The sequence below is a fragment of the Rattus norvegicus genome, chromosome 16 (genome assembly GCF_021556685.1).
Source record: "Rattus norvegicus strain SHRSP/BbbUtx chromosome 16, alternate assembly SHRSP_T2T, whole genome shotgun sequence".
Taxonomy (NCBI): domain Eukaryota; kingdom Metazoa; phylum Chordata; class Mammalia; order Rodentia; family Muridae; genus Rattus; species Rattus norvegicus.
The window spans coordinates 56,041,311-56,060,348 of NC_141549.1; the positions used below are offsets into that span (position 1 = coordinate 56,041,311).

The 19,038-nt window shown below is 38.4% G+C and overlaps 1 protein-coding gene and 1 long non-coding RNA gene across 4 annotated transcripts in view; both read left to right on the forward strand.

Moving 5' to 3' along the window:
• The window catches only part of Erich1 (glutamate-rich 1), a gene marked incomplete at its 5' end in the record, with an annotated part of 52,793,804 nt that overhangs the window by 25,170,751 nt on the left and 27,604,015 nt on the right, over positions 1–19,038 (forward strand).
• LOC102554462 (uncharacterized) overlaps positions 18,658–19,038 on the forward strand; it is a 58,512-nt gene continuing 58,131 nt past the window's right edge. For all 4 annotated transcript variants that reach the window (XR_015639920.1, XR_015639921.1, XR_015639919.1 and 1 more), the window contains exon 1: positions 18,658–18,996. This is a non-coding gene — a long non-coding RNA (uncharacterized LOC102554462). The remainder of the gene's footprint in view (positions 18,997–19,038) is intronic.

Genomic DNA, 19,038 nt, shown 5'->3' on the forward strand with positions numbered 1-19,038 from the left:
CTGTTTTTTCCCCTATTTTCTACTTTCCAGGTTTGTTGAAGTTTATTTTGAGGCACTAAAATACATTAAATGTATCATTTTGAAGTCAGTTTTGCTTCTCACACCTTGGATAAGCTGCTTTACTTGAAAGAATAAACACCATATTTGACGTAGAAAGCTCCAGACAAATCAGACCTTGTACTTTTGAGCTAAACTTTTCTATGTCTTAATTTCCCCACTGAGTGGATATTTAACAGCGCAGATCCTATGGACTTCTGGTGACACAGAAGAGAGGAGAAGACACACGTGAAAACTGATCTGGGAATTAGAAGTAGCTATGATGTGTAAATGCAGCTAGACTTGAAAACTAAATGCTATTCAAGTAATCAGTAGTGTTTCCACATACACGACTTTGACCCTTCTCTGATATTTTTAAATCTGAGTGTGTGACTTCATATAAATTTAGACATGGAATACTTCAGAAATTGCCATGCTAAGCAGCTAGTTTCCATAGTGAGGGACAGAATACCCTAATGCTGAGAAATTCACCTATTACCCTAAAATTAGTTACAAAGACCAAAGGCTCTGCATTTCTTTAGCACCAAAGGCTTTACTTATTTTTTCATTATTTTCTCAAGTTATAGTTGAAATGTAACCTACATCTGCTCATGTTCCTTATTTGATGAAAACAGTATCTTTCTGCATTGTTGCTATAATTTGGTTTTGGCTTCTTTTTCATTTCTCTGTTGGTTTAAAGGTATACCATCGGATTGAATTTATATCGGATGATACTGAAGATCATCACTATACACGACATGCAATCCTCCCTCCGTTGGAAATTCAGATGATACTAAACACACACCGAATTCAGCAATCTGACAGCTCAGTCGATGCTCTTTTACCTCTGTCCCAAAATTGATATGTTTCTTTGTGGGACGGTGCATGTTCATTTTAAATAGTGACATTTCCATATCACCAATGAAAGCACTCTGTAAAATAACTAACTGTTGGCACATAGAAAAGAGGATATAGGGCTCACTACAGCTGATCCCCTCCCCCATTCTCTCATTTCACCATTTCCGTAATATTGTTTGACATTTCTGAAGCCAGTTTTACATTTTAATAGAACCATCCAAATGCATTCAGCTAGATAGGTATCCCATAATGATGGAGAAATGTGATAAACAGTAGGGGTAAATACATTCTTATGCTATAAGGTCAAGGGGCTCCTAAGCAAGTATGATGAAAGCAGCTGGGGATAAATAATAATCAGAATCGAGGTCCCTGATTCCAGTATTTATATGTGTATTTTCTGGCTCTGAGGATGTTTGGGACATTTTTGTAGCATTTGAGAAGTCGGCGTTCAAAGGGCTGGTGTCCCCCATGTGGCCCCTTGGTGTGGCCCTTGCACAGAGCATCGGGGAGAACCAATCATATCATTTGTTTGTGCTCATTTGAGCGGCACCTCAGTCACAGACTCCGGAGCTGCCACGCAGCTCTGATGAGGTCTTGTTGCCAAAAGAAAGGTTAGGTCAACCCTAATTCACATTGATTTCTGCTTATTTTGAAGGAAAGATATTTAACCTGTTCAGTGTGTTTTTCCAACACAATTATAATTTATCCACAGTTTATGGGCTCGGCATGTAAAGATGCTTCTGGAAGACATATGGTGCTCTGTCATATGTTTTTTCTCTCTCTCTTATTCTTCTCTTATGAGTTATATCATGACTGCAGTTTCCTCTCCCTCCACTCTTCCCAGTCCCCCTCCCCAACCCAAACACCTCCCTTCTTTCCTGGTTCCATTTCTTCTTCATTTCCCTGGAAAACAAAACGTTGATGCACTGTTTGCAAACGGTTATAAACATAGCCATATAATAGATTCTTCTTGGACTCTAAATTCCTCAAGGTCCTGTTTCTTTCCCCATGTATAAGTAAAGATTTTGGCAGTGTTCAACACTTTCTTGCAAGAAGTCAGGGATTTCAGTCTAGGTGGCTGTTTCTCTGTGAGAAATACCAGCAAGCTTAGACACAGCCACAGGAGGTAAGAAGGAGCATTCACTTGCCTTGTAACCTAAAAATCTCACCTAACAATTGTTTGCAAAGAGACTGGAGGTAGGCACTGATTTGTTCCCACTTACTTTCTGATTTAGTGGCCTGAGCAGCCATCATCTGTCTTCGTCTACTGTTACAAGAAAATACCACAGACAGTGCTATTTCCAAACAGTCTTGGCCTCTTTTATGTGGGCATCAATCCTACGCATGGACTGATGATCTCCTGACTTCACGTCCTCCAAATGGTCTATCTCCTGACATTATCCAATTGGTGATGAAGTTCCAAGATGTGATTTGGAGGAACACATTCCAGACATAGCAGTAGTCAGAAAGCTGATAAAAATCATTGTCTGGCATGGAGGAACACATTCTTGGATAATGCGAACACTCATTCCAGATTGGAGAGGTTATTAGAAGTAATCTATTACCAGAAGTACAGAAAACATAATGTCCCTGCTTAGGAAGAAAGACGACTTTCACTTTTAATAGCAAGAATATTAAAACAGGAGTGTCAGCTCATGGCCATTTCTGGGCTAGTGTGAGGCAGAAGGAAGAATTCTTTGGAAGTATCCTGCCTGTCTGCCTCTACACCACTGGACTACGGGACTAGATAAATATACACCTTCTCCTTTTAAATTTACCTCATTTCACAACACTGTGTGACCTTTCCCGTCAACGCAACCAAAAGGGATAGCTGGGTAGGAAAGGAACCAGAGTTTGTAAGCTTCCTTAAGAAAAGGAAAAACTATATTTCAACCACTCACAGTGCTTTCTCGTTAATGCCAAACTATCCAGTTCAGTTGTCAAAGCAGTGAAGTGAAAATAAAATTAGAGGCCAAATGCCTACACCCTTTAGAAATGCCATGGAGAAGAAAAAATAAAGACAAGGTTTCCCTTATTTTTAAATGCTTAAATATATGAATTTCGTTATCAGCATTCTGAAAATGGAATCAGTGACCCAGCTGACCAAATATGTAGGTTCAAGAAATGCCTTAAAGTTTATATAAATCCCATACTATTTTTGTGTGAATTAATTTACTTGTGGATGTGTGACACTGCTTAGATATAGAAACTCAACTGAAAAATACAAAGGAGGGCAGGGCTGGGGTTCATTTTCTGATTATTCTGACTTTATTGAACAGACAACGCACCCTTCCAAAGAAATATGCACTTCTGCTTCTTATCCACTTTGGGATTGGAGAGATATAACTGAGGGTTTCCTTCAGTAACCACAAAACTACATTTTTAACGTCTTGTAGTGTTTTGGCTTTGCTGCTGTTTGGATTTCTTTACCCTCCTTTCTCTTCTGCATGGTTGTGGATTCCAAAGTAATGAAATACCACTTACTATTCCTGAACTTACGCACCTTAGTCATTCCTTAACTACTGAGAAGCCATAGGGATTCATGTCCTTTTTCTGAGACTTCACTTTTGCCTGGAAACAGACAGAGTTGTACCTAAGGATTTCCTATTTAGAGATATTTAGTCTATCTCTAGAACTATACTATGTTCCTTCATGGGAAGGCAAAAATCTCTTAGTGTATGTCAAAATACCAATAGACTGCTGGCGAGTAAGAGACTGTGTGGTGGTTCCAGCTTATCCACCTCTCTTGCTACAGGCTTTTTGGTGTCTTGTGGCTTTTACATTTAGCATTCTGCAGATTCCTGCTGCATTTTGGTCTTGTAAGTTAAGATAAGGTGATTCCTTATTGTGGATGAATCTAATGATATAGATTTTAATTGTTTCCAAAAAGATTCAGATATTAAGGGTGTATTTACCAGTGTGGCAGTGATCAGAGGTTGTAGAACCTCTAAGAGGTGGAGCTTGCTGGGAGGAGGGTAGATCATATAGTGGGCATGGTTTGGGCAGGATATTCAGACTCTACTATGTCTCTGTTTCTCTCTCTCTCTCTCTCTCTCTCTCTCTCTCTCTCTCTCTCTCTCTGCTGTTCAGTCGTAGTGAGCTGAACAGATTTTATTTTTCCCACCACAAGCTTCTCCTCCATGCTATTCTGTTTTACAGTAGACTCAAAACAATGAAGCCATTGACCATGGGCTGAGCTTTCTGAAACCATGAACTAAAACAAACTTGTCATCTTTCTAGTTCTCTAAGATTTTTTTCACAGTATTAGAAATCTGTCTAACACAGATATTCTAAAAAAATAAAGCTTCAAAATATTAAGTCCATGTAAGAATCTTTCCTTTTGGGGATAGTAGGCATCTATTCAAACTGAATGGTGAGTTTATGGCCAACAACCACAATATATCTGTGAGGAGGCTACTGCACAGCTGTATATTATTTACAAAGATTGTATTTCATTAAATATTTTCACCTTTATTAGAACAATATATTTAATATTCTTAATTTAAATATAATGATTATTAAGCTCTTCCAGTAAAATAACTCTATTATTTATAAATCATCTTTCTTAGTGAAATGCATTTTGTTTATTAGGAAAACCAAACATTGCTTATGCTAGTTCAAGCAAGAACAGGTGATAAGACTTAGGAAGCATTTTTGTTTCCCAGTGCTGTTATAACAAATTATCACAAAGAAGGTAGTTTAAAAGAACACCAATTCATCTTCTCACAGTTCTTGAAGGCAGGTGTCTAACATCACAGGGCCAGCAGGGCCATGTTACTTCTTGCTATTCTAGACAAGAATTGTAGCCCAGCTGCTTTTAGGCTATGTGGATGCTCACATATCCTTCACAGTCCTTGGCTTGTCTGAGCTTCGTTTTTCTCTCTTCCCCAATCTTCTCCCCTCCTTCTTGCCTGTACTGTGTTCTTATGTCTTAGCCTTCATTATATCTGCAGAGACAAAGACTCCATTTCAAATAAAGTCATAATCTGTGGGTCTAGTTGGATGTGTTTCGGGAGATCAATTTGACGCCTACTCTCCAGGCTAGCCCATAGACTGTAAGTGATGAAAGGACAAAAACCATTAGAAAGAATAGTTAGATATCCCTTGGAAGTAAACTTTCCCTCATTCTGTTTCTCCTTTTAGGCCATACCTCATTCTGTTTGCAACTGTCCAGTATTATTACTTAGGCTAGTTTCTCTTAAGCCTGTGTCTCCCATGGCAAAAAAGGGTGCTGAAGGTCTTAGGCCTAGAAACCTAGGCATCTTGTAAGTCAAGAGAAAACAGAGATTGACTGACCCTGCTCAGTATTAATCATACATCCTCGAGACAATGCCATGATTCACTTCAACTTTGGCTGTGTGATCAGATAAATGATACTTTAGAAGAGAAGGTCAGAGTCAGCTTATCAAAGTATTTTAAATAAACCCACAATATTCTGAAAGTTAGCCAGCAGTTTCTTACTCTTTTCAATGTTATTGATTAATGTGCCCCCACAATTGCAGAACCAGTTAAACTTGGTGTTTGGTTTAAGCTTCTTTAACATCTTTGATCTACACCATAGATTTTAACCAGAAATCTTAGTGGTCTGGCATTATAATGGTGGCCTGTTTTACTATAGAAAAGTGTGCAATAACTTTTATTAAAAAATCTTTCAAAGGAGTCTAAACCTTGTGGCCTAAAATTAAGATAACATACTCAGTTTTGCTAAAAAGCTACATTGGGGTCAGGGAAACTTTCCAAATAGACATTAATAACTGGTCTTTGGGCTCTAAGAAGGATGATAGCATTTCTCTGGAAATAGGTCACTTAGTGGTGAAAATAGGGGAATAAAGCCAAAAACACATTGGTGGGGGTGGGGTAGAGGGCTGTATGCAGTCACACTTATGATAGTGGATGTGGGGGTACTGACTGTCATGATGTAGGGCTGTTAATTGTCATGATGTGGGGTGTTAAGAAGGTATCACCAGAAATCTCAGTGGCAAGAAAGGGTAGCAGATGTGATGCACCGGTAAGATACAAAACTGACAGACAAACAAATTGGGAGAGAGGGGAAATACGACCATACTTGAAGGAAACAAAGGACCTCTTTTCCTCTGCTGAATTGACATTGTTCTGTCGCACGTGAAGCTCTGTTTCAGAGCACTGTGGAAATGCACATGAATAGGCATGAACAGCACCATGGCACAGCATTTCTCTCAAAGGAGTGAACAAAGAAGACAGGTTTAGGAATCTTAGTGTGAAATTTAGATGCTGGAGAAGACTGAGTAGCAAAAGTATAACACATTCACCTAAAAAATAGAACAGGCACACACACGTGAGAAATGAATTGGCACTCAAACATCATGGGGTCACAGAATGGCTGCTGAGACAGACTGTATGTGGGAACTAAACCAGCCAGAAGAAAAACACAATTTCAAAAAATCCTCATATGCTTATTGAGGTATGTTTAGAAGTAAAAGAGAGAATGTCTGATGCGGACTAAAAGTAAGGAGAAAGACCTAATGGTTGATTATTGTAAATTAAGGTATTTTACATGTCCACATCAAACCAGATAAACTCAAACTAATAGAAGAAAAAGTGGGGAAGAGTCTTGAACACATGGGCACTGGAGAAAATTTCCTGAACAAAACACCAATGGCTTATGCTTTAAGATCAAGAATTGACAAATGGGACCTCATAAAACTGCAAAGCTTCTGTAGGGCAAAGGGCACTCATTAGGACAAAATGGCAACCAAAATGGCAATCCTACATCTGATAGAGGGCTTATATTCAAAATATACAAAGAACTCAACAAGTTAGAGCCCAGAAAACCAAGTAGCCCTATTAAAAATGGGCCACAGAGCTAAACAAAACATTCTCAGGTGAGGAATATTGAATGTCTGAGAAGCACCTAAGGAAACGTTCAACATCCTTAGTCATCAGGGAAATGCAAATCAAAACAACCCTGAGATTCCACCTCACATCAATCAGAATGGCTAAGATCGTAAACTCCAGCGACACCAGATGCTGGTGAGGATGTGGAGAAAGAGGAACACTCCTCCAGTGTTGGTGGGATTGCAGACTGGTACAACCATCTGGAAATCAGTCTGGATATTCCTCAGAAAATTGGACATTGAACTACCTGGGGACCCAGCTATACCTCTCTTAGGCATATACCGAAAAGATGTCCCAACATATAACAAAGACACATGCTCCACTATGTTCATAGCAGCCTTATTTATAATAGCCAGAAGCTGGAAAGAACCCAGATGCCCTTCAACAGAGGAATGGATACAGAAAATATGGTACATCTACACAATGGAGTACTACTCAGCTATCAAAAACAATGACTTCATGAAATTCATAGGCAATTGGAATGAACTAGAAAATATCATCCTGTGTGAGGTACCCAATCATAGAAAAACACACATGGTATGCACTCACTGATAAGTTGATATTAGCCCAAAAGCTCAAATTACCCAAGATACAATCCACAGACCACATGAAGCTCAAGAAGGAGGATGACCAAAATGTGGATGCTTCACTCCTTCTTAAAGGGGGAACAAAAATATCCATAGGAGGGGATATAGGGACAAAGTTTAGAGCAGAGACTGAATGAATGGCCATTCAGAGCCTGCCCCACATGTGGCCCATATACATATAGCCACCAAAACTAGATAAGATTGAAGAAGCTAAGAAGTACATGCTGAAAGAACTGAATATAGATCTCTCCTGAGAAACACAGCCAGAGCATGTCAAATACAGACAGGAATTCTAGCAGCAAACCACTGAGCTGAGAATGAGACCCCTGATGGAGGAATTAGAGAAAGGATTGAAAGAGCTGAAGGGGCTTGCAACCCCTTAAGAAAAACAATGCCAACTAACCAGAGCTCCCAGGGACTAAACCACTACCCAAAGACTATACATGGACTAACCCATGGCTCCAACTGCATGGGTAGCAGAGGATGGCCTTGCTGGGCACCAATGAAAGGAGAAGCCCTTGGTCCTGCCAAGGTTGGACCCCCAGTGTAGGGGATTGTCGGGGGGGGAATTAAGGGAAGGTAGATGGGGAGGGGAACACCCTTATAGAAGCAGGGGAGTGGGAGGGGATAGGAGGCATATTGACAGGAAACCGGGAAAGGGAATAACATTTGAAATATAAATAAAGAAATATCTAATTAAAAAAAAGAACACGGGGGCTGGAGAGATGGCTCAGCGGTTAAGAGCACCCGACTGCTCTTCCAGAGGTCATGAGTTCAATTCCCAGCAACCACATGGTGGCTCACAACCATCTGTAAAGAGATCCGATGCCCTCTTCTGGTGTATCTGAAGACAGCTACAGTGTACTTATATATAATAAATAAAAATAATAAAATCTAAAAAAAAAAAAGAACACATACACATGGAAAGAAATAATTAAGGTATTTTACATATACTAAAATAATCTAAAATAAGTAAATAATGGTATTGCTAGATGCTATGGTGTTACATATTTCCCAAATTTATATATTAAATTCTAGTCTCTAATATTATAGGGTTGAAAATGGGGCCTTTAGTTATTAATTTATTAAGATTAAGTGAAGCAATAAGTCAATATTAATTGTATAAGATCAGTGGTTTTGAAAGGGAAGAAGGGTTGTGTTCTGTTCTTTCCATATGCATATGCCCAGGACAGATTACATAAAGTTATGGTAACGAACATCATCTGTGAACCAGGAAGAGGGCTCCTACTCATCTGACCATGGGACATTTGTCTGGAGCTTCCAACCTCCATGTATGTAAGATAAATTGCTTGTTTAAACCACTCATTCTAGTGTTTTTAATCCCAAGGACATTATCACAAATATCCATTTTGTAATTATACACATATATAATAGTAGTATACATTTTTGTGTTTGTGTGTATATAGTTGTATATAGAGACCAGACAAAAATCTTGAATTTCATATTTTCACATAGTTTCTGGAGATTGAACTTCAGGTCTTCCTCTTATTAGTAAGGCAAACACTTTACCAATGGACCTCTCTTCCCAGGGCTTATGTATTTATTTATAGAAGTAAATTATTCTAGCATAGTGAGAGTAAAGAGAAGTAAATTTGGGTGTATATGGTATTGATTCTTAGCAGATGTAATTTAGAGTCAAACTTAGAGTTTACAGGCAAATTAGGGACAAAAATCTAAGCTAAGGAGGTAATGTGGATCCTTGAAGATGGCCATCAAAAGATCTGCTTCCCTCTTAAAGAGATTGTAATCTGCTGGTCATTTGTTACTGTTTGTAATGCTGGAGATCACACCCAAGGTCTTATGCACATTAAACAACCACGCTCTCACTGAGCTACAATGCCAGCCTCTGATTACTGGTTTTGATCAAGAATAAAGTGATATCTGCTGGTGAGTGTGTGTATTTTTGGTCATGTAACACGAATGGCTGTAAAACCGCTGCTAAGCCTTATGTAACTGATACATGTAGATTCTTCAAGACACTTTCTGACCTCGACCTCAATCATGTCTAACTTAAATTTCTCACAAATAATTTAGGAACTTAATTTTGATTTTGAGTGGTTACTTATGTTGGGTAATTTCTGTTTCTGAATTTTAAATCTGCTACATATACTTTTGTCTACTCTGGACTTTGTGCTGGTATTAAATCTTTTCAATGGCTGAGCTAAACCTGGCTTTATTTTTAGTGTGTGTGTGTGTGTGTGTGTGTGTGTGTGTGTGTGTGTGTGTATGTATGTATGTATGTATGTATGTAATAGAGTCTGCCTATACGGACATATGTGTGCCATGACATATATGTGGAGGGCATAGGAGAAACCCAGAAGGTCAGTTCGCTCCTACTATGGAATCCTGGGGTTGACCTCAGATTGTCAGGTCTCAGTAGCAAGCACTTTGTTCTACTGACCCATCTTACCAGCCAAAACATTGTATTGCATTAATATGGATTGTGCAGGAATTTTTTATAAGCATGATGAAACATTTGTTTGGAGCAAATGAAGATACTAACTTTCACAAGCCAAAGAAGACATAAGAAACAAGTAAGACAACACAAATAGGTTAATGAATGGCTGGTAGGCATTACAGACTTGGCATGTAGGAAGTTTGAAATTAAAGGTCAAAAGATCAAACTTACAGAGATCCTTTGTAGAATTGGTGAAGGAGAAGCATGAAAAAGAATGCCTGAATGATGCAGGAAATAAAAACTTACTGAGTGGTACTGATCAGATGTGATTTCAATTCAAAGGTTTTCTCTTCCATTTATGACATGTATACAGAATATATTTTCAGACTTACCTATTCTAAAGATGACATGACTATTCATATTTTCATAGCATGCCTTTTACTTGCAATTAACTGTTTCAAAGTTATTAACTGGTAGTGACTCATGTCAACACATGTGATAAGAATTGTTTGAGTCTATAATCAATGATACTAAAAGGTAAGATTTCCTGGGTGCTTTCCAAGACCATAGTTCACAAAACAGTAACTGCCTTTGGTCAATAAATAAGGAATATCATATAATTGCTAAGAAACTGAGACTTGGGCAAGCATTCGAAACTTTTCCACTTTCACACACACCAAATAAAAGCATAATTAGACCTTGGGTAGAATGTCTATGGATTTTTTCCCTTAAAATCATTGTCATACCAAGTAACACTATACATTTTTCTGTTGGAATAACATGATGGAGTCTGAAGCTTAGATTTATGATACCACACACATTCTTCGTATGCTTTGAAGCTAAATATCTAATCGCCTCCTACCAATAGTATATTTTCATCAGAATGCCAATGTAGACTGCAGTGTCTAAGTATGAAAACATGGTTGTGCTACCCTGCAGAAACCAATTTGACCAGTGCCATGAAGAGGACTCCACCCATGTCACGAATACTTGGGATAAAAATCAGCAAGTGAAGTTGAGATTTGCTACAGCTCCTTCAGGTTGCAAGAAGCAGTCATGAGAAACTGAAGTCTACCACGTATATCTTAAACATAGTTTAGAGGCAGAGGTCTAGTTTATGGGCTAGCCATGCAAATGTTACTAGAAAAGGACACTTATAAGATCAGGGCTTACAGCATTCTTGGCGAATCTCCTTTGTTCATCCCGATCTCTTCCTCAGACATCTGGAGCACATACAACCATGAAATCTATAAGATACTCAGTAAAAAATGAAGGATGAGGTCATTTAGGGACTATAGTTCTGTTGAAGAGCAGAATACTTGGAATTCGCTAGTTCATTTTTCTCTGCTGATGTGTTTTCTGTAGATCATATGTTAAACACAAGGATCTGAGTTCTTAGAAATTTCTTTTGCTTTAGATTATCATATGGCAATCTTATGTTTTCTGGGTCATAAATAATCTTTAGTATCCTAGAAAATGTAGACCTAGTGTGAGAAGATTCATAATGGAGGATGATTTGATTTGAGGCCACACAATATGGCTTTATAGATTTGTTTCTCGGTCTTTGGTCTTACCAAAGAAGCCATCAGGATGCTTGTGCTGGAGATAAAAGACAAGACAAAATCGTACAAAGAAATGACAGATGAAAGTCTGATCAAAGTTTCAATTCACTGAAAATCTAATAGGAGAAAAGACATCATCAACTGCATGTATTAGTGCATGATTAAAACACCCACTCAGGCTTTGAAATATCCATTTAAAATAACTTAATTAGAATTCAATTATAGAAACTTTCCATACTAATAATGAAAGGTCTATTTTTATTCTAGATCTGCATATTAGTGGCCTTTAATTTTTAAATATGCCTTTTAGAATGAGCACTAAAGTACCAAATAATCTCAACCATTTCAAATATTTTTGCCTTGATTATAGACGAGACTTCCATTTGTCGTCTCTAACATGAAAATAATAGAAAGTGCAATAAACAAATTATCCTCATTAGTATTTATTGTGGTTCAGGAAATAGTAATCATCTTCTCATTATGAAAGTAAACTGTACAATATGAGCTTAACAACTGTGTAAAAAGTTGATATACATATATATGTGTGTGTGTATGTGTGTGTATGTGTATCATACCTGATTATATTTTTATAATGTGTCCATTAATTATTGCTTATCCTTAACCATTCCTTTATGGAAAATATGACAATTTGCTGTTTTAGAAAATATGAGAAGTGTAATAGTATAAATCTAAACCAAAATTTCTAGAAAGCTACTTCTCGTATATTTTTTGCCTGTAATCTGCTTTTAACAAATACTTGTGTAAAGAGGACCTCATAAACAATGGAAGATGTTCCTTTCCTTGCTGGTCTCACAAAGGGTTCAGTGTTTTGTCTGTATCTGCCCCTCATGACCCTGCATTCATTCTAGCATCCATATGCATACTTTTCTTGGCATCCCCTGCTCAGGACCTGCAGTCCTGGTACAACCTTGCTTGAGTCGCAAGGTTTTCTGATTTTGTGGTACCATTAGAATCCCAAGTTTTCAATAATGAAGAAGGGCTAATATTTTTTTCACATGGTGTATATCAGAATCCCCAGTAGAGAGATAACTTCATTTGAGACAAATCTCTTCAGATAATTTGTTTACTGACTACTAAGTTGTTTGAGTTCTTTATGTATTCTGGATTTTTGCTTCTTTTGATTGTATGACTTGTACACGGTTTCTTCTCTTAACTGTCTTTCCATTTCATTCATTATTTCTTTGGCTGGACAGAACTGTCACAATATGCATGTCCTGTTTGGTTTGCTTTTATCGTTTATGTTTTATAATTCATCTTTAATGCCATCATTGTAGAGCATTGTGATTGTACTGATTCCCACTTCCTGTTTCATTCTATGAATTTTAATAGTTTCAAGGCTTACATTTAAATCATTAATCTATTTAACTAGCACATTCCTACATAGGGCATGGGAAGAGTATCCGAAAAGGAAGGTAAAACACGTACATGTAAAAAGGAGACACAACGGTGGGAGAAGGTATAAGAAAATTTCATAATAATTATAAGTTAAAGTCACAAGGAGAGAGGGTGCATGAGATTAGGTTTGAATAATAAAAGAAGAGAAAAATGTTGGTTTGGATATGTAGAGCCTTTCTAACTGCTGCTGACAGTGTAACTTAGTGCAGCCACCATGGCAAACAGAGTTGGCCAATAAATCAACAGAATGCTCATAGGTTCAGTAATCCCACTACTGAGATTAAATACAAATGAATATAGACACTATCTAGAAGAGATGTCATGTTGGTTACACGACCATTCTGAAGACATAAAACAAGCCAAAGTGTCCATCTGCAAGCAAGCTGATGAAAAGACCTTATATGAATATACTCTAATCCTTTCAGACATTATAAAGAAGAATATCATATCATATATGACAACACAAATGAATCTAGAAAACATTAAGTGAAATAAAACAAGGCAGAAACTAAGCAGAAATATTATATGATATCACTTGTCGTAAAATTAGGTCGATGATTTGAATTTCCTTTATTTGACAAATTATCATCCCAAGGCTCTTCTGCTTGATTCTCAGTCCCTCTCTAAATGAGGCTCCACTCTATCCACCACCAGCATCTTCTTTGACTTCATAAAGTTCAAACTTTAACTGTGCCATTTTTGCCCACACTTGGGTAGCAGTAATGTGCGATGTTGTTCTAGACTTCGCATGTATTGAACTCATACTCTAAGCACTTCTGGGTACCGGAACAAGCTAAAATTCCAGCATTGGAGGGGGAGGAGCTTATGAAGTTCCTATGGCTGACTCAGGAGAGTTAATGGGAATGGATGGTAGGGTGACTGGCCTTGCTCCAGTGACCTGTACACATATGGACAGCATTAATTGTACTTCGTGGGTCATTAAAATAAAAAGAGGATATGAAGGTCTTGAGCAAGCATCCCTGAGAAGTTGTGGGGAAAGGGGATGGAGGTGAAAACAGTTCATTGTATACATGTAAAAGTTTATCAAAGAATAGATGCATAAAGAAACTGTAGTCAAGAATGTTTTCTCAAATATGGAAACCACCATTACACACCCAACTCCCCAATTAGTACATAAGTGGGTTCTGAGGTACACCTTGTACCATTCATATGGTGCATTCTTTATTTTCTGTTACTCTATTTTCAGTTTTTGGCATACAGAAACAGTGTCAGGTTTGACGTTCAGAAATAGTGTGGACAATGACATTTCTAACATTAGAGGGGGTGATTGGGTTGGGGTGAGTGGGAGGGGAAAACAAACAGACAAACAAACAAAACAAAGCTTCAGAAACTGCTGACTTTTACCAAGAATAAAAACAACTATTTCTTTGCTCACCAGCAGTTACACTCAAGCTGCCCCTGAATGATAGCAGCTTGGCCTTGTTATTACCTTGTTATCCGGGCTGGATCTTTGAGAATTCAAAGCCAAGGAAAGAAACTCAGGGACAATACTCCAATCTACTTAGAATCTGATGCTGCTATCTCACTATCTGAATAATTATGTTCAGAATACTAAGCAGAATCAGGTGTCAACCTTATTTTTAACCCACATGTAAAATATGTAGTATTGGTGAGATACATATCTTAGTTATTTTTCTTTTAAAGTGTGTTCTCATTACTACACAATTGTGTAAGGCTGGTGATGATTTTCTGTACCAACTCGGTTTCTTTTTGCTTGTGACTGATGTAAGTGCTGTCTTCAGCAAGAGAGTTTCTCCATCAAAGTTCTGGTGGGAAACCAAGATCAGTGACAGTATCCTGCATCATTTGGATGATCTCTGCACACCTCTGACCATGAACTTGAGAGATGTCTCATACCTGTCACGGGGTTTTTTTTCAGCATATGGCTTCTGGGAAGCATATTGTCCCCAGATATAAGGATAACTGTAACTAAACACTTATATGACTATTTAATCATGGAGTTATAAAATAGTAGACTTCCATATGCCTTTTACAAATGTATTTATTATTAGCTAATAATAAATTAGCTCCTCATTTTCCTCCTCTTATCCTCCCATCCATCTCTCCACTTAAACCTCCCTTCCCATCATTCTTGGCAAGTTCTCTTCATGGGTGTAAAAGAGGAGGTTGTTTGGATATAAGGCAGCTCCACTGGAGCAAATATATTATTTATTGCTGTAAATCTGGTCAAGAGCCTATAACCATAGGAGTTCACAGGTCCCAACAGTGAATCTCCTCTAAGTCTTCTAAATGGACATAGTACCAAACAATCTCTAAATTTATCTTTCTGCCCATAAATGAGTAAAGCTATCTAAACTCAACAGAGACATTTCCTTGCCCAATAGATGGTGGACACTAACATAGAAAGTCTCAACCCATCTAAGTGAATGATGTGACAGAGAATAAGTGACAGAGAATGTCAGGTAACTGGTCAACCACATTCCTACCCAATGTCCAGGAATAACTCAGGAATAGAGGCAGAAATATTGGTTGCCGTTTTGTCCTAACCACAGTGTCCTTTGCCTTACAGAAGCTTTGTAGCTTTATGAGATCCCATTTGTCGATTCTTGATCTTAGAGCATAAGCCATTGGTGTTTTGTTCAGGAAATTTTCTCCAGTGCCCATGTGTTCGATTGCTTCCCCACTTTTTCTTCTATTAGTTTGAGTGTATCTGGTTTGATGTGGAGGTCCTTGGTCCACTTGGACTTAAGCTTTGTACAGGGTGATAAGCATGGATCGATCTGCATTCTTCTACATCTGACCTCCAGTTGACCCAGCACCATTTGCTGAAAATGTTAACTTTTTTCCATTGGATGGTTTTGGCTCCTTTGTCAAAAATCAAGTGACCATAGGTGTGTGGGTTCATTTCTGGGTCTTCAATTCTATTCCATTGGTCTATCTGTCTGTCTCTGTACCAATACCATGCAGTTTTTATCACTATTACTCTGTAATACTGCTTGAGTTCAGGGATAGCGATTCCCCCAGAAGTCCTTTTATTGTTGAGGATAGTTTTAGCTATCCTATGTTTTTTGTTATTCCAGATACAAAGAACTCACAAAGTTAGACTGCCGGAAGACAAATAACCCTATTAAAAATGGGGTTCAGAGCTAAACAAAGAATTCACAGCTGAGGAATGGCTGAAAAGCACCTAAAGAAATGTTCAGGGGGTTGGGGATTTAGCTCAGTGGTATTGCGCTTGCCTAGCAAGCGCAAGGCCCTGGGTTCGGTCCCCAGCTCCGAAAAAAAGAAAAAAGAGAGAGAGAGAAAAAAAGAAATGTTCAACATCTTTAGTAATAAGGGAAATGCAAATCAAAACAACCCTGAGATTCCACCTCACATCAGTCAGAATAGCTAAGATCAAAAACTCAGGTGACAGCAGATGCTGGCGCGGATGTGGAGAAAGAGGAACACTCCTCCATTGTTGGTGGGATTGCAAACTGGTACAACCATTCTGGAAATCAGTCTGGAGGTTCCTCAGAAAATTGGACATTGCACTACTTGAGGACCCAGATATATCTCTCTTGGGCATATACCCAAAAGATGCTCCAACATATAACAAAGACACATGCTCCACTATGTTCATAGCAGCCTTATTTATAATAACCAGAAGCTGGAAAGAACCCAGATGCCCTTCAACAGAGGAATGGATGCAGAAAATGTGGTACATCTATACAATGGAATATTACTCAGCTATCAAAAACAATGACTTTATGAAATTCATAGGCAAATGGATGGAACTAGAAAATATCATCCTGAGTGAGGTAACCCAATCACAGAAAAACACACATGGTATGCACTCATTGATAAGTGACTATTAGCCCAAATGCTTGAATTACCCTAGATGTACAGAACACATGAAACTCAAGAAGGATGACTAAAATGCGGATGCTTCATTCCTTCTTTAAAAGGGGAACAAGACTACCCTTAGGAGGGGATAGGGAGACAAAGTTTAGAACAGAGGCAGAAGGAACACCCATTCAGAGTCTGCCCCATATGTGGCCCATATATATACATCCACCAAACTAGATAAGATGGATGAGGCAAGGAAGCGCAGGCTGAGAGGAACCAGATATAGATCTCTCCTGAGAGACACAGCCAGAATACACCAAATACATAGGTGAATGACAGCAGCAAACCACTATACTGAGAATGGGACCCCCATTGAAGGAATCATAAAAAGGACTGAAAGAGCTGAAGGGGCTTGGGACCCCATATGAACAACAATGCCAACCAACCAGAGTTTCCAGGGACTAAGCCACTAACCAAAGACTATACATGGACAGACCCTGGGCTCCAACTGCATAGGTAGCAATGAATATCCTAGTAAGAGCACCAGTGGAAGGGGAAGCTGTACCCCCAGTGAACGGGATTCTTGGGGGGAGGGCAATAATGGGGGGAAGGATGGGGAGGGGAACACCCATTTAGTAGGGAAGGTGGAGGGGTTGGAGGATGTTGGCCTGGAAACCGGAAAAGGGAATAACAATTGAAATGTAAATAAGAAATACCCAATTTAATAAAGATGGGAAAAAAAGAAACAGAAATATTTTTAAGATGAAGATGATGGCAGGGACTGGAGCAAAACAGTGTCTTCAGGACACAACAGACTCATGACACCTGTATTACCTTTCTGAAGCTTGCACTGGATGAAGGCAGTCAGTATTCTTGCATGAAATTACACGAGGTTCTCAATATCTGCCCTAACCAAGAAGCAATGGGGAGATGAACATTTCTTAAGAAGGAGACCCACTAATTTTTGGAATGGTTGGCTCCTGCTGCAGTGGACGGCTCCATACCCTGGAGGAGATTGGTAAACAGACTGAACGTGATGGGCATAGATAACATGTGTTTGTATAAGTTTATATCTATAATAGATGCATAACAGACATACATGTATAGATACATATTAAGCAGACGGTATGAATTGAGGGGATAATGTAAGAGCAATGGACCTGGGATGAGATAGAGGAAGGAGCAGAGGATGAAAATGAGCACATGAAATTCTCAAGAATTAATAAAATATTATACTTAAAATTACATCTCCTCTCAGAAATCTATTATAAAGTATTTATAGAATTTCAGTATGTAAAGTTTTATCTAAAATTCATGCTCATGAAAAGTATTTTTATAATATGTATGTATATATGTTTTTATAAAGCTAAGCACACACATATGCCTCTATATTTATAGTGATTTCTTTCTGTAGATCTACTCAAATAGATACCACCTTTTAAACTTTTATATATTTTTATCTCTAGTGAGAAACACCAAAATGAAATAGGTCATTTCTTTCCATGGTGGAGCGAGTGGCTGGCTGCAAGCTGTGACCAAATGATCTCTCTTTGAGGCCAGATGAGAAATGCGAACATGGGCTTGCTTCTCCTTATGTGTATTTTCAAGAGTTCATTAATAATTCTCCTTTCATTTTGATGGAAGAAAACTTTAAAACCATTTACCATACATAAAGAACATGGTCTTAAAGAGATGCCTTTGTCCTTTGTGGTGTTATACTTTTCCTTCAGAATTCTTAAAATCCTTAAAGGACAGTTGTGTGTTTAGAGAAAATGTGGAGAAAACCTCTGGCTCCTGTAGTTAAAACAGCTCAGGGTGCTTTTGTTTTATAAATCCATGCTCCAGAGACAGTGAAATATATCTCAACTGTTGGAAGCTCTCAGTTAAAACCAATTTGCATGTTTCTGCTCAAGGTCATTAATTTAGTTTATTAAACCAAAATTCTTTTTTGACAGAGAGGAAGACAGATACACAATTCAACTGTGCCAGAAAAATCTGCAAGATAAATAAGGTCCTTTGAAATAATTTCTAAGAAATGTTGATGCTTACACAACTGCAAAATTCTGACTGCCCCCGCTCACTTACGCATCGCAGCACTTGGACTGTCCATCTTCTAAAAGATGGCAGCGTAGATTGCCAAAATGTCTCAGGAATGACTGATCCAGTGTGGACACCAAGACATAATGATTCCGCCACTCAGTGCTTCGGTTTACTCCTCTCTTCTTGGATCATGAACCAAAATAGCTTTATCAACCTGCTTACTCTCAGTTGGAATTAAAAGCCTTTCTTTAGTGGACAGCCTAGAATAGCCTAGAAGGAAGCTGTGTATGGTATGCCTGGGGAACGCTCTCTGGTCTTAAGAAGATGTGGTGCATCTGGAAAGTAGAAGCTACACTCTTCCTCCAGTGGAGTCCTCGTGTCAGCTGAACTTCAGGTGAGGGGCTTTAGAGATTTTTCTCTCTGTGTTACCTGAACT